Source organism: Diabrotica virgifera, chromosome 3, assembly GCF_917563875.1.
Source record: "Diabrotica virgifera virgifera chromosome 3, PGI_DIABVI_V3a".
Classification (NCBI taxonomy): Eukaryota; Metazoa; Arthropoda; class Insecta; order Coleoptera; family Chrysomelidae; genus Diabrotica; species Diabrotica virgifera.
In genome coordinates, this window is record NC_065445.1 from 12,327,434 (window position 1) to 12,345,496 (window position 18,063).

Here is an 18,063-nt window from a genome sequence, read left to right on the forward strand (position 1 = left end):
CATCGTGGGATAGCCCCAAAGAATTTTGTGGCAGACCAAACACTAGATGTGTTTTCAGATTCAGTAGGGGATGTATTCATTTTTAGCTGGTGGGGATGGAATCTAACTAGAAATTTGTTATCTTTGAATAAGATATCTGTGAATGGAAAATACATGATTGCTTGGAATCAAGTGGTTTAACCACAAGCTTGTAATCATCTACTGTTGTTAGATATCTATTATCGTCGTTTGAAGAAAAGCGCTGATTGTACAACTTCAACAATATCTTTTTCTATTAAAGAAAATAATACAAAACATTGAAAACTTTGCGCACGCACGCATGTTTAGAGCACAAGCCGGACGAGTGCTATACGTCACGTAAGTGCGCAAAAAGTACTTCGCGCACAGTTTCATACAATATTTTATCTACGATAAACAAATAAAAAAACTGCAACTCTTCGTCACTTCAATACATTTCTATTCTACAATTTTCGGAATTTTGAGATTTAAAAATTCAAACTTCTTTCAAACTACAAAACTGTCAAAACTTTTGAAATTTGTTGCGCACATATCATCACCATGACAACGCGAAAGTTAAGGATATTTGATTATATGAAAGTGTGCCAAAAAACAATGAGAAAAAGTAAATCCCATTTAAAATACATTGTTACTTCAGTCAGGCACACTTTAAACCGTTCACGTACTGCTATATATAATGATAGTTTTTAGAAACTAAAAACTTATACCGTTGATTGATGTATTGGTTTGCGCTTATACATAATATGAGATAGAGTAGATAAAATATATTACGTTCGTCATTCAGAATTATATCTGTATTTTTTAATTTTTTAATTTACGTTGATTCTAATAAAGATAGCTTAAGACCTTTATTTTGCGTACGTAAAATACGTGTTTCTATTATTGAAAGCCCTTTTGTGTTCTGCTATACGTTTGTTAAAGTTCTATCAGTTTGACCGATATAAGTTTTATGGAAATTAACGTATACCACATACATAGGTAGCGTTTCTCATTTGGCTCTTGTTGTTCTAATTATACTTAGGTTAAGTTATTGTTTTTCCTGAAGGGTGGTGATATTATTTTCTTTTTTATGTGTTTGGTTATTTTTGTTGATATCTTGCCTGTATATGTAATCGAGCAAAACGTTTTCCTCTGCTAGTGGAAGAACTAATTTGAAGACTTTTTTAATGTAGTTTTTGCTTTAAAATTTTGTTTATTGTTTGTTCGTTGTACCAACTGATTTTTAACGTATTTTTTTCTAGACGATCCATAATAACGTCTGATAGGAATGGGCTTAGCTGATTACCTATGATAAGTCCTGCACGCCTTTAAATTTTAATGAAATACAATTTTTAAGCAATATAAACAAAAAATAGCTCTCTCTGGTTTTGCTCTCCTCTTAAAAAATAGCCCTCCTAATTTATTTGCACCACACGTGTAAAACATTCCTAAAACTCTAAAATTATTTTAATGTCTAAATTGTCCAAGGACTACAATCGTATATAGTATTGTGTTTCAATTTATCAATCAAAGATAGAATAAAAATTTTAATTTTTCTAATATAACGCGGGCACATAAATTTGATACACCCTGTATATTGATTTGTAAATATTTATTAGAAGTTAGTTTTCAACGCAAAATGGTTTCTCCTTAATGAATTTTTCCAAGAAGAATTAAAAACATTTTTGTAAATAAAAAGTGAAGTGAAAGTTATTTAGGATTATAGTTTTAAACCGATTGTTTATTACGGGAAAGGTAAAACCACAGGTAGATGTAATTATTAGTTTTTAGAAAAATAGAGGTAAAGAGAATTGGAATTTTAAATATGTTTTTTTAATGACAGGAATATTTAGATAATTTCCGAAAAGTCATTAGTTTTGAGTAGATGTATTGTTTGGAAGAATGACTGGGTTTTTCGATTGAAACAGGGAGGTGGAGAGAGAAATGTTTCTGATTGGCTTGGAAATTTGGAATGGGGAAAGTTTTGTTTGAATGTTGAGATAGTTTTGGAAAGAGGAATTCATTGTGTTATCGGCAGCCGAGAGGAGCAGTCAAAAGTTTTCGTGAGCAGTTCAGAATCAAGTACTAGTGGTTGTGTTTGATAAGTGAGAGTAGATGATTACTAGCTAGCTAGTGTTTTATGGTTGTGGAACGAGAGACAAATCAAATCGAGAAGAAATACCTCTTTGATTCTGTAAAGTCCAAGAGAGTAAGTTACAAGAATTATCGTTATTAAAATTATTTGTGACACCAAGTAAAAAAGATACTTGGGTCTCAGAAGATTATTGTTGAGAGAAAGAGAGGAGAGAGATTTGGAGTTTATTGAACGAGTCCTGGTCAAAGGAATCCTGGCTTGTGTTTTGGAGAATTAGTTGCTGGTATCCTGCTGGATTGTTGGCTGAGAACGGAGAGGGCTTTGATTGGTAGCCTAACATAATCAACAAGGAGGAGCTGTTTGGGTCAAGAGGAGACATCATTGTGTGTGAATCAAAAAGGTCAGTCAATAACCTATGTGATAGATTTTTTTTATAATCAGAAGTAATTTTTTTACGTAAAAGCATATGAATTTAAAATTCCAACATTTCAAAAATTTAATAGGAAGTATAAGTAATTTTGCGAATACCAAATTTGTTTGTTTAGCTGGGTTTATTAATGGTATCAGGAACAAAGCGATAAATATTTGTTTGAATTAGATTAATTTATATGGTAAAAGTTTATTTTGGACAGTTATGCCCACAGAATTTAATTGATAAATTTACAGAACATTGCTTTTGATAATAAAGGTAATTGTATGTTTTTATTTATGATTTTTCTATTTATTTCCTTTTCCTATTTTATCCCGATAAGGATCAACTGAGAGATACTGAAACCACGAGAGAAGATAAGTATAACATAAGATAATTAATGCCTGGTTGCACCAACAGATCTTAAGCTCCAGTTTAGGTAAGCTCTACTTATAGATAGGGCCTCCTTGAGCATCACTTACGTTGCACCATAATTTTAGATTCTTACCTTATTATCACTTATGTATATTACTATGTTACGGTATTCTTATTGTAATATATTATAATTATATTATATTAATTCTTATGATATTCTCGACTTAAGCCTAAGATCTGTTGGTGCAACCGGGCATAAGACATTTTTTTATATTATAAAAAGGCACCCTGAGATTCTTTCTTAATTTTTATGTATAATTTGCGTTAATTGACTGATTGATCAAGTAAATAATAATTAATATAAAAGTAATAGAAAGCAGATCATAACAATAGATATCAATTTATTAAAAAGTTTTGACTGAAAACTCAAGTTTTTCACTTGAGTTTTAGGTTCACATATTTACCCTATGCTAGGACGGACCCTAGAGATAGTAATTCCATAATTGACACAATTAACCGAACCTAAGTAAAAAAAGAAACAGTCTGAGTAATTGTCGCTTAAACTCTGTGTGAAAAAAAATACAAACCTAGAGAAAGAAATAATTGCAACAATAAGCAACACTATAACTGCTAACACTTCCTGTCATAATTTCCTACTGTTTAGGACGACATCGTTCTAGTAATCTATTCAGAAATGCGCACCACGTTGACTGTTGACTCGTTAAGTCGTACACGTTCAGCCGATGAAGGCATGTAAAATACGATAGCGCGACTCATTCATTTAACTAGTAATGTACCATACTACATCCACTCCCTTTTGAGTCATTCTGTATTGTTCTTTAAGTATTTTTATCGTGGCAATAGTGGAAATGCTTATAGTTCTACAATCGAACTAAGAGATACATTAATATTTAGCTCAGTGAGGTGCTATTCGAAGTTATGAAATTCTATCAACAAGGGATCTACCTATTTTATGGAACGATCCCTTGTTTATTTAAGTACACATTTCTAACAATAGTACCCTGCTGGACTGAATATTAATAACCCTCTTAGTTCGATTGCAGAACTATAAAGTGATAGAACTTCAAGGTAATACAATTTACGTTTAAATTACAAATTTAACAGATCTGCATCTTCCAAAAAGGATGAAGGAGAAAAAGTATTTTGTAAATATATTCTTTATAAAAAGTTTTATTGTACGGCATATATCAAATACCACGTATCAAATTTGCAGATATCAACATTTTTTGCAGATGTCGGCATTTTTTGGCATAATAAAAGTTTTAAATACAAAGAGTACCCCCGTTAAGATAGGCAAACTGCCTTTACACTCAGAATTGAATTTTTTCATTTTTTTACGTTCTATAGGTTTAAAAAAATTACACTGTGCAACTTTACCGCGCCACCCCCTCCTCCCTTCCCCTACCATCAAAAACATCTTTTTTTTTTGTGGGTTGCAATAAATTTAAAAATTTTAAAAATTTACAAGCATTAGGTATTGAGAAATTTACAAAACTTTTCTATTTTTCATAGACCCGTAGATTATCAAGTATACTTAAACCTAAAAATGCATTTGTTTTTTTTTTCGAAAAAAACGTATAACTTTTTTTAGAGATAGCAAGTCGATTATTTTTATTTTGTGCATTTTATCAAAAAATCTATTTCTGATATTTTCAGAATTTTCAGAAGGTGCGTCACTTTCGAGAACCCAAAAAATTGGTTTTTATGGATTTTGGGGAATTTTCTCCATTTACATAAATCAAATCAAGATTTTTGTAGTTATAATATATAATTTGAAGTAACTGAGTCCTTTACAACATTCGAAAAATTGGATGAAATGCGGTTAAACCCCCCAAAAACCCATATATTTTCAAGGTTTGTAAGGGTTTTATTGATTTTTTGCTGAGAATCATATGTTTTGAGATCGATAAAACCTGAATATTTTTTTCATTTTTTTGAACTTTATTTGTGTTAAAAAAAATAAGACTCGTCGCAATTTAAGGCCCCTTCTTCTACCCCCAAAAAAGTCCTTTTTTTCGTTTATTTTATTTTTTTTTTCGGTGGGTTGCAAACAATTTAAAAATTTAAAAAAATCACGTTAAATATACCTACATTAACATTTTTGTCAAAAAAGGCGTAGGTATAAATCTTTATTGGCTATAGTGCAGTCGCTGAAGGTGGATATGAGCTATTAGCTCCGATTTCGTTGAACCTCCATCGATTTGCATGAAAATTGGTGAATGGTTAGAGGATACCTCAAGGAACTGAAGGAACAAAGATGACATGGTGCTAACTTGCGCTTTTACCCTGGGGGTGGATGCCACCCCTTCTCGGGGGTGAAAATTATTTTAATAAAAATAACGCCATAAATCGATAGAGGCACAAATTATAAGCAAAATTTGTTATATATAAAGTTATTAAAATGAATCAATACTTTTTGAGTTATTAAAGATCAAAAATTTTAATTTTTCATCAGAAGATTTTTAATTAAGGTTTTTAACTGAGTTATAGGTAAAATTGCAGGTATATTTTTATCGGCAAGGCAAGTACCTAAATATAAGTATTCAAGCTTAATAACTAACGGGAAAATGGTGCATTTTCTAACATAAACTTATTAAACATTTGTCAAAGTACATAGAAATGTCTATCAAATAAGCCGCTGGACAAGTTGATAGCATTAAAATTTATGCTACAAAAATTTTTCAAAACTTATCTTCTAAAAATTTTTCCAAAAAATGTTATTGTTTTTTTTAATAGCTCCCTTAATTTTTACGATATCAGGTTCCTCTACAAACCATTTGAAAGCTAATTTCAAGGATCATTAATCCAGGTTGCATTTAATCTTTTGGACCCCTTACTTTTTTTAAATATAAAAGGTTAAATGGTCCTGGTTACATGGCTCTCGCAGTAAAATTTGAGTTTTACACGTTTCTATCTCGGTTATTTTTTACCCTACAGAAATAGAAAAACAAGTAAAATATTTACCAAAGAAAAAATAAAATTTGGTTATGTATCATTTTTTACGTATATTGAGTATTTTTGGAGTTATTATCAAAAGAAAATGAAAATTACGATAGTTTTAAAAATTCTAATTTTTTTAAATTATATCCTTTTCTCAAAAATATGTATTTTAAACAGGTCAAAATTGTTAAAATCATTACTTACGTTAATATAAAGAAATTCTATTACTATAAATTATTATTAATATACTTCTAATATTAAGGATTACTATAAATTTTAATTTTTGTGCAAATGGCGTATGTTTTATTTTTTACTTTTTCCTAAAAAATTCGAAAGGGTTCTCTTATGTTCATCATAACTTGCTAAATTTTGATGCTATTAACTTCTTCTCCAGCTCACTTGATAGGTTTTTCGAAGTACTTTGACAACTTCTTAGCAGGTACATATATCTTATAAAATGCATGGTTTTCCCGTAATTTTAGCTTGAATATTTAGATTTGAGTACTTGCCGAAACAAATATACATTCAATTATCCATAACTCACTTTTAATTAACATTAATGTAGTTCTTTAAGTGAGGAATGTATTTAATTTTTTATTATCTTCAATTTTGGTAATAATAGCTTTTTTGTAAATGCTTATAGTATTTGAGTTATGCGTGAAGAACAGCTTTACAACATGCATTTTCTTTACGAAAAAATAAAATCTTTGATTTTTAATAATTCAAAAAGTATTGATTTATTTTAATAACTTTATATAACAAATTTTGCTTAGAATTTGTCCTTCTATCGATTTATATGATTATTTTTTTAATACAATAATTTTCACCCGCGAGAAGTGGTGGCATCCACCCCCAGGGTAAAAGCGCAAATTGGCACCATGTCACCTTTGTTCTTTGAGGTATTGTCTAACTACTAACCAATTTTCATAAAAATCGATGGAGGTTCAACGAAATCGGAGGTGAAAACCTTCAGTGACTGCACTAGTAAATTTTGTACAATATTTTTAATAATTAAAGTAAATAAATTTGAAGTTCACTCAAATAAATAATCGATTACTGCCATCGACCACTTACATTCAGTCTCGGTTAATTTGATTAATCGCGGCAGGTAAAGTAAAATTCTTCTTTCAATACAATAAAGTGTTACTTTACTGCCGCAAATGAGTACGATAAAGAATGAATTTAGTGACGGTTGGCGATAAACATAATAAGTCGATTCAAGATGTAATTATGATTTTTCACTAATCCTAGAGTAAAAATCTCTAGTTACAGCTATAAAAATTTATCTATCTCTTCCTCTAGAGAAGTCAAATCGTCACGCAGATGGGGTATGATAAAAAAATTATCTTCCAGTATATACAACTTTATCTAATATAAAATCAAACAAAAACTAACTTTACCTGTTTATAAAAGAGAAAATTAGCAGGTAGGCACTATCTTATAGTAACATCTTGAAAAGTTTTTCTTTCCAGTTAACAAGAACCTGTTTTAATGCGTTATTCGATTTCTAATGATTACATGAAGGTGTTGATAAATGCTCAATATTGAATTTCATTAGAAGAACGTTTCGCAAACCGAGAACTCTCTAATTATCGAAGATGTGGTGTTTATTTAATTAATGGTTTTGTTTGTCCTGGTCTACGCAGTAGGAAATTCAAACTATTTGAACTGCAACACGTTTAGGTAGGGCGTGACAGAAAAATCTTTGTTTAAAAGAAATAGTCTCCAAGCTCATAAATTTTTCCGGTATCCAAAATCCAAAGTGTGCAGTAGTTGGTCTTCAATTTCTCGGTCTTTGCTTTCGTTGTATTCTCCATAAAAATTTTCACATTTTTCATCACATCCAGTGACACACTCTTTACGATATACTTTCGGTGTAGCTTTCTTTGCTGTAGTGATAGCTCCCAAACAAATCTCATGTGGTTTTCACGTGTTGGGGTTAGCTACTCCAGACATTTCTGCTATATATCACAGAAAAAGTTGCTAAGTCTGCTTTTTTTAAGTTTCACATAGATCGAGGAAAAGATGTTATTGTTGGTATTTTGATGCCAACTTCTATTATAATCAATAATAATACAAGTTATCGATAATAAAACAAGTGTGTGTGTGTGAGAGAGAGAGAAATACTCTGTTATGCTGATAACATCATGTTAGTAGCAGAGTACGAAGACGACCTACAAATATTACTGCACGAATTCAACATTAACGCAAAAGGAATGAATAGGAAAATATCAGCCCAGAAAACAACAAGCTTAGTAAAAGCCAAAGAACCAAAAGAACACATTGGACTTAGCCAATCAAATTATACAACAAGTACCTAATATCTTTCAAATACCTGGGAATTAATCTATCAGCCGACAACAATATCGAAGAAGCGGTAAAAGACCAAATAATTAAAGCCAGTAAATCGGCCGGATGCCTAAACGACACAATTTGGAAAAACCAACACCTTGGAATGGAAACAAAGGCCCGAATGTATGTCAGTTATTAGGCCAGTTATGTTATGACTTACGTGCCGAAACAATGCCAGACGCAAGCAAAACACAAGACATAAGATATGTGGAGACCAACGAAATAAAGATCTTAAGAAGGATTACTGGAAAAACACTAGAGGACAGGGTAAGAAGTGAGGAAATTAGACGCATATGTGCGGTAGGCAATATATAAATACCTAGGTAAAGAATAGAAAAGAAGAGTGGAATGAACACATAAGCAGGATGTCTGCATCAAAGATAGTAACAATAGACAGAGACAAGTCACCGTTAGACAACAGAAGTATAGGACGCCCAAGGAGGTGGAACGACAATTTAGGGGCAGAATAATAGGCACCGTTGAAGAAAACCAGGCAGTACCTACTGTCTATATAAAAGAAAAAGAAGAAGAAGAACTTCTATTACAATTGGTCTATGTTGGCTATGTAACAAATCTGAGAGTACTGTACGTCAAACTGCCAGAGGTTCATTGTTTTCGTTTGTGGAGAGAAATAATAGGTATTTGTTCTATTTTCGCGTCCAGATTGCAGATCGAAAAGTTTCCTGATCTTTAGCACCAAAAACTAAATAAGTGTCAACCTCTTCGCTCCAGTTTAGCAAAACCTTGCTGTATTGATCAGATTGATGATACTTTCTGAATTCGTGTTGACTATTGAAATCTCCAACATATACTGAGGTATGTGGTTAGGCTGATAGACGTAAAGAATATGCACAAGCCACAGGACTACCAGGGTTTATAAGAATGGTATATTTGTATGAATGTTATTTCTGTAAAAAACACACTACTTTGTTGGTATTTTCAATTTTGTTTAGAACATGGCTACTACTCCACAAGCTGGATGGTAAGTTGCACCCAATTAATCATAGCCATGAAGAACTTTTGTCCTTTGGTCCTGAAAAGGTCCTTTTGTTGCTTGATCCTGAAAATGTTCGTTTAAATTGGTGGTTGGGGGCATATCTTATTATCGTGATGTGTTCTTGCTAGGAGATCCAGAGATTCTAGATTATATGGTGGCTTATTGTACTTGTTCATTTAGCATTATCCAGGGTGTACGTGTAGAATTCTACTACGGAAGCGAACTAGCTTTACACCCCTAAAGTTACTGTATGTTATGTTATGCCACTGCAATCTTGAATCGTGTAATTTAACAAATTATATACACGGATTCTTCAATTAGACTAGTAGATAATTTGTTATAAAGATTTTCTTTTCTAAACTAATAATTTATGAATCGATATTTTTATTGCCGTGTTCATATTGATTAGACTCTTTCCAATAAAACTTTTTCCTCGGCACTCATAATTTAGCACTTACTTTCTGAAAAAAAAAAAGAAGTTATAAATAATAAGAGACGTTTTGAAGGAAATATCGTAAAGAGCGCCATGTAATTAGTTATAATAATACAATGCATTGTTTAGAGCTAAAATCATAAATTAGAGAAACGGCGTCCTCGTTGTAGTCAACAGATGCCATTTCCTACATGCATAATTCATCTAAACGGCAAGGGCTGACTTCTCTATGATTTTCAAGATATGCAAATTTAAATTGTTAGTTTGAAACGTAAAGTGGAAAATTTCAATTCAATTGTTATTAGCCAAATGTATGGATTTCTTGAGAAAATATTGCTGCTCTATCAATATTATACAAATGTCAGATTTTTATTGCTTCATTATAGTTCCGTTCATAGTTCAAGCGTGCTGCTAGATGTTCTGTTAATACCCAGTCTTAGTGTACTGTTATGATCTGCTTCTTATTAATTTTATATTAATTATTATTTATTTGATTAATTATTTAATTGTAGCAAATCATACATAAAAAAATAAAAAATCTCAGGGTGCCTTTTTATACTATTAAAAAAAATCTAAATTATCTCACGTTATACTTATCTTCTCTCGTGGGCTCAGTATCTCTTAGTTGATCCTAATCGGGATAAAATAGGGAAAAGAAATAAAGCAAAATATTAAAATAAACATACAGAATTATCTTTTATTTATCAAAATCAATACTCTAAAATCTATCAAATCTAAAACCTGTGGACACAGATGTCCGAATGAAATGTTTACCACTTAAATTTATTATAGTTAAAAAAAAACAATTTATCGGTTTGTTCCCGATGACTTTGGTAAAACAAACTAAACAAAACAAATTTATGTATTCGCAAGATTAGCTATACTTCCTATTTACTTTTAGCAATATTGGAATTTTAATTCATATGTTTTTTTCTCAAAATTTTAGTTTCCGAAACATAAAAATATCTTTCACATAAGTTGACTGACCTTTTGCTTCACTCACTCTGATGTCTTCTCGTGACCCAAAACAGCTCTCCCTCGTTGACTATGTTAAAGGCTACTCATCAAATCCCTCTCCGTTCTCCAGCTTCAAAACCATCAGCATACCAGCACCAATTCTCCAACAAGCCGGGCCTCTTTTGACACGTACTCGATTCAAACAAAACTCCAAAAATTCTCTGCTCTCCTTCTCACAATAATACAGAATCAAAGAGGTATTTCGTCTCAATTTGATCTGTCTCTCGTTCCACTTTTCAACACTATTCTCCACTATCAAACAACCACTGGTACTTGCTAACTACTTATCCACCAAAACGTCGACCGCTCCTCAGCGCTGCCAAATAACATACTGACTTCTTTTTCAAACTCTCTCAATCATCCAATCCACTTTTCCCCTTCCACATTGCCAAGAATCAGAAACATCGAGTTTCCATTCGACAAACAAACAGTCATTTTCAAAATTATTCCGACTATCCTAATTACTTTCGGAGAACCCTACAATATTTACTCGGGTTGAAACAAAGATATTAAAATTTCAAACTTTCTTTTAAACCACCTTTTCTAGAAAGTGATAATTACATCTACCTGTGGATTCTATAGTTCTCGTAATAAACAATCTATTTCCATTTTAAAACTAAATACATCGTCCTTTTCACTTTAATTATTCACAAAAGTCTTTAATGGTTCATCGGAAAGCTCATTAAAAGAGAAATGCACTTACATCCAAACTAAATTCTAGTAAATATTTACAGCTCAATATACAGGGTGTATCAAATTTATGTGCCCGCGTTATTTGAAAAAAAATTTAATTTAATTTTCATTTTGCTTTTGATTGATAAATTGAAAACACAATAGTACATAAAATTAATATCTACATAGTAGGAAAAACAAAGAAGAATTTCCTAAATGAGAGACAGTGTATGTGTATAACATAGGATACAAAAGTATGAGAACTTTAAATTGTAATTAAGGAATGTCTTCTAAACACTAACTGTTCAAAAATATGTCCAAAGGTACTAGGAAGAAAAATATCAAACAAACTAGAACTATAACATATAGAAAAGGAATAAACATAACACAACTAGAACCAGTGGCGCACCCAGAATTTTCCTCTGGCTGGGTGGGCTTGTGCACCGAATTTTTTTTGTATCGTTTGTGAAAGGCAAGTTGCATTTTCCTACTATTCTTTATATATTTTTTATATGCCCTGGTAGGGGTTTTAAGCCCCAAAACCCACGCTGGGTGCGCCACTGACTAGAACTACAATATTACTTACTTAATACAAATCTTTCAAATATCTGTGTCCATCCAACTCACTACCACGCAGATCCTGAATGTAGAGGTATGGGAATGTGGCAACCATGGTGTCCAAGGCTACCAAGAGAACGATGTGTAAACTTTTAACATTTTGGTTTACTTACACAAAAAGGGATCTACAAAACTGATAGTTAATTCTCTTATACTAAAAGCGGGACAAATCTTTCACATTAACTGTTCAAAAATATGTCCAAAGGTACTAGGAAGAAAAATAACAAACAAACTAGAACTAGAACATATAGATTAGGAATAAACATAACAACACTAGAACCAGTGGCGCACCCAGAATTTTCCTCTGGCTGGGTTGGCTTGGGCTCCGAAATTTTTTTAAGATGTATTTAAGAAATTTTGTTAAAACAAAGCAGGCATGTTTGTTAAAACAAAACAAACATGTTTGTTTTGTTGTTATTTTGTTTTAAACCCTGTAGATTTAAGTAATTATTGTATATTATAATTGAAAAAAGAAAAGAACAAAAAAAGAGAAAAAGAACAGAAAAAAAAACAGAAAAAATAAAAAAAGCAAAAAAAAAAGAAAAAAAAAAACTAAGAAGATGTAAACCTCCGCGAGGTTGAATCGGGTTTACGTCTTAGCGTAGTAAAAAAAAACAATTTATAAAAAATAACAATAAAAAAATAATAAAAAAAAACAAATTAACAATATAAAAAAAATGCAACAAAAAATACAAAAAAAATAAAAATTTACAAAAAAAAATTAACAACCAAAACAGAGTATTATTTAGATAATAATTGTAGATAATAATGTTAGTTTGTTATGTATTTTAGAGTTAGAAATACAGAAAAAATTCCTCTGATTGAAAAATCAAATTTGTTTGTTTTTAAAATAACAAAATGTCTAGCTAATTGGCTCGGCCAAGGCCATCAAATTCACTCAAAAAAAAAAATCTTTCACCTATTCGGAGAGCAATTTGCAAATGTGTATAGACTAAATCTTTGATGGATTTCTGAGAAAGTCTACCAACAGAGATCTTGCTTGATCTTCATCTTAATTGGGTCTGATTTGTAGGTGAGTACCTAGTGTTTGGGGAGTTTTTTTTAAACTTAGTATGTCTTTTAGGTACACATGAAAACTAAACAGTATGTTTACACAGTTGGCGAATTATTGTCAAAAGTGGAGTTACGTTTTTATTTATAAATTAACAAGCTGAAAATGCGAGCATTCATAACGAAAACTTTGTATATTTACGTATTTTAATTCATAATATGGAAAATTTCGATTATGAACAGTAGTTTAGAATTAATAATTATGTTTTAATGTGTAATTATATCATTCTAATTTAAATGTTATGAGCTATAAAGGTAGTTTACTCTTGATCGAAATTCATATTTTTTATATACCTCGTATAAAATTAATAAAATTTTATACAAGGTGTCCCAAAAGTAGTGGAACGGTCGAATATTTCGCGAGCTGAACATCGGATCGAAAAACTGAAAAATACGTGTTCAATCATTTTCAAAAATCTATCCAATCACACCAAACACCAACCTCCACTGCACCCCCTCGAGGTGGGGTGGGGGGTAACTTTAAAATCTCAAATGGAAACCCCTAGATTTTCTTGCAGATTTGGATTCGTTACGTAAAAGTAAGCAACTTTTATTCAAGACATTTTTTCGAACTGTGGATAGATGGCGCTATAATTGGGAAAAATGATTTACCCTGATACCATGGGTAAATTATAGAAACGGTCTAATATCTCGAGAAATACACTTCCAAATGAGAAACCAAACAAATTTTTTTAATACTTTTCGAAAACCTATTGAATAACACTAAACATGACCCTCCAACCCACTCCCTGGAGGTGGGGTGGGGAGTTGTGTCGAGTTTAGGGAACGACTAGGTATAGATAATTTTTTAATTTTCTAGAAAATGGAACAGTCCATTTATCATAAAGGGGAGGGCGTATACTGGTATAAACCTTTTTAAAACTGTTAATAAATTATTGCTTTTAAAATATTTATACTATACTCAAATTGTATTTTCGAACATCTTATTTATTTTATATAATAATTAAATTCACTATCAAATGTCATTGAAAGTTTTATTAATACTTAATTTAAAATTTAGTTTGACATTCACGAAGTGTCAAACTCAAATGTAAATAACCTATGCTTGGCAAATCGAGATTTAAAAAAAAAGTAGCCTACTTCCTAATCAACCATTTGAGCTGAAGCAAGCAAGCAAGCAATTTGATTCAACCCGACCTGTGGGATGTGTCCACCCTATCGAAAAAGTACATTCGGGTGTAACAATTCATTGGAGCGAGGTGTTTTGACCCGAGTATGAACAGGGATCACCCCACCTCGCTCCAATGCCCCAGGCCATCCCTTTCCCCCCCATAGCACGCTGATGCGCGATGGGGGCACAACTATCGTAGCCAAGTGCTCTTCACAATGGAATCCTGGGTAATAAGATTCCATGTGGTACCCTAATCGAATGCAAAAAACTAGGCCAGCGTGAAGCGCTCTGTGCCTTTATCTTCTTACTTACTTATCCGCGGAAACTAAAATTGCTTGCTTGGGCCCCAAGTCATTGTACCGAGCCCCATTGAGCTCTGTCCAATGACTTGTTGCTCGAGTTTTTTTGAGTGTTTTTTGGTTTTTTATATTTTTTTGGGGGCTTACGCCCTTCTGTAATTTTCTATTAATGTCTTACCTTGAGGTGATCGTGGTATTGAACCTACGTGTGTTACGTTATCTTCGGCACTTGTTGTTTTCGAGCTACGAACCGTTCACTGTTTTCACTATTTTTCCCATTTCACAATATTTGCTGTTTTGGACGTTTGTGCTTCCATCGGTGGAACGCATCGTACCCTAGCATCTCTCGCAGTATGTGACTTGGGTGGTGCTCCAGTTCCGCGAATTTGACCCTTGCCTTGTCTGTCATCATTTCGGTGACTCTCACCTGTTGAAGTTCTCTGAACAGGAATCTTTCTGCTACGTATCTTGGGACTCTGGCTGCTTCTCTTAAGCTGCTGTTATGGACCGCTTGTATCTTCTTTTTGTGGGTGTTACATACTTGGCCCCATGCGAGAGATGCGTATGTTAATACCGGTAATATTATGCTGTTTATTAATCTTAACCTTGTTTTTAGTCTTAGTTTACTTTTTCTGCCTGTGAGTCCTCTTAATGTTGCTCTCGCTATGTTGGCCTTCTGGACTGTGGCTTCTACATGTTTTTGGAAGGTTAATCCTTTGTCCATGATGACACCTAGGTATTTAGCTTCATTTTTCCACTCGATGGGGGTGTTCTGCACTGTCAGCTGTTCTTCTGGCTGTTGTCTTCCCTTCTTGTATAGTACCGCTTGCGTCTTTTCTGAGTTGATGGCTATCTTCCATTTTATACTCCATTCCTCGATGTCTTCTAACGCTGTTTGCAGGTTGGTCACTCCTATTTCTACATTTCTGTGTTTGGCCGCTATCGCTGTATCATCGGCGTAGAGGCTCATTAGGGTTCCTGGTGTTCTAGGTACGTCAGCGGTGTATATTGTGTACAGCAGAGGTGACAGGACCGCTCCCTGTGGCACTCCAGCTTCCGGGCTCCCGAGCTCGGACAGGACTTGTCCTATCCGAACCCTGAAACTCCGGTCGCCCAAGTACGAAGAGATCAGTCTCGTCATCGCCCCGCTGTACCCATATCCTCGCATTTTATAAATGAGCCCCTTATGCCATACTCTGTCGAAAGCTTTGCTTACGTCCAGGAATGCCGCTCCAGTGTACTGCTTATCATTGAAACCAGCTGCTATGTACTCAGTTAGTCTGAGTACTTGTAGCTCACTGGAGTGCTCTGCTCTGAATCCAAATTGAGCTTCAGGGATTATCTCTAATCTATTTGTTTCCGCTTGCAGTCTGCTGAGGATGATTCTTTCCATTATCTTGCTGATAGCTGGGAGTAAGCTGATTGGCCTGTAGTTCTGCGGGAACGTGTGGTTGCATTTGAGCTGACGTTTAGTGCGTCTGTAGGAGATAACCGGATTGTGACGTCACATTTTAGACTTTGAGGTCGATTATCTCGAAGACGGTTAGAAATATCGAAATGCCGTTTTCAGATTTGGATTTAGAAGAAAAAACTACATAGGAATCCATCGATAAATCTGATCTGAGTATTGCAGGAGCGGCAACGCAATAACACACAGACTTTTGCAAATTTATAAACGAAAAGTTTTCGTTGAAAATATTTTTAGATAGTTTTAAATATTAGAATGGATTTATTCGAACATCTAGGTAGAGGAGTGTTCAGCGCAGGTCTTTTTATTTTTGCATAATTTTCTGTAGGGGGATCTTTGTCAAATTTATAAAACATGGTTAAACATTATTCTCTACACACCATTGTTGTTAATGTGTCCCAATATGCTTCTCAATAACTTTGTTCTAAAAGTATTAATAATGTTTATTGTTGTTTTTTTCATATCCCCCCCTACATGTGCTATTTTTAATTATTTATCCTCCTTATTCAATAAAATTGCAGTTTACTGTAGATTTTTCTTCATTTGCTAATCAACTTGTCCTTTTACTGAGATAAATACCTCTCATCTACATTTTACTTGGCTCCTTCGGCAATCAACCCCTAGCAAGAAAGTTTACCGTACTGAACACCCATCTGCTTAGTTTTCCCCGTCGCTAATAAAAATCCATCCATAAAATTCCTATATCCTCCCAAATGGGCAATCTTTACCTTCCTCACCACTTCGAAATTTATTCTTGAGACTACACTGGAAAAATGCACCGACGCGCGATGCAAAAACAAAATAGAGTTATTCTTTCTATTAGAAAATTGAGTAGAATTGAAATTTGAAGCCAAGGGAGATAAGAGTACTAGTCCAGGAACCGAAGCATTTCACCTCGCAATTTTTACAGAATGGATCGATTTGCTTGAAAATTTGAGAATAAGTAGTGGATAGTTCAAGGATCAAAATCTATATGATGCTGAAAGGCGCTTTTACCATGGGGGTGGTTGCCACCCCATCTTAGGGGTGGACATTTTTTATTATATTTTGACTGCAAAAGTTGATAAAAATATTCATTCTAAGCAAAAAATGTTCTATACATTTTTTTGATAAAATTAATACTTTTCGATTTATCCGCTATCGAAAGTGTTAGTTTTATACAGAAAAAATCAATGTTTTTCGATATATACTCATTTACCATTCACTCAATTTTTGCCGTAAAAAAATTTTTTTCAAACCAAGTTCTTGGGAATTAAATAACCTACAATTTCTTATAAAAACATTTTTCGTATATCTGATGCTAATCTTTCTATTCTGAAGAAAATTGCATTTTTTACCAAACTACAAAAAGTCGTTATTCGCTTTTAACTCCAGTTTTTTTAAAACTAATCATTCTAAGCCAGTCAAACTTCTCGAATCTATTAATAATACATAAATAAAGAAGAATGAATAAGGCCAATGACTAAAAGCAAAGCTAACTTACAATAATATGCTTCCAATTGGATTTCTTTTTTTTTTTCAAAAAAATATATTGATTTTTTAACCGTAACCTTTTTAATTTTTATCTTAGAAAGTTTGGTAAAAAATAATTTTGTAGGTTTTTACAACATCTATGAGACAATTAATATTAAATCCTTTTAAAACCCTCAGTCGCAAAAAGTGGTGACTTTGGAAGGGTCGGTAAAGGTGATTTTTGCATGTTATTACAAGATTTAATTGTCAATAGCTCACTCAATTTTTACTGTAGAAAAAATTTTTTTAGATCATGTTCTTGGGAATTAAATAAGCTACAATTTCGTATTAAATATTTTTTCGTATCTCCGATGATAATCTTTCTATTCTGAAAAAAGGGAATTTTTTACCAAACTTCAAAAATTCGATATTTGGTTTTGACTCTATTTTTTTAAAAACTAATCATTCTAAACCAGTTAAACTTCTAGAACCTATTAATAATACATAAGTAAAGAAGACGAAATAAGGTCAATGACTAATTTTAATCAGGGTGGTGATTAGGGGATTGCTTTCGATCACTTTTTCGCTGAAAAATATAGGGTCTGACATTCTTTTCATTATAAGCCACTTAATTTTTGAGCTAAAGACTTTTTTATATCTGAAGAGAGATATTTTTAAATACTTCAAATTAGTTTAAACAAGTTATCCTCGAAAA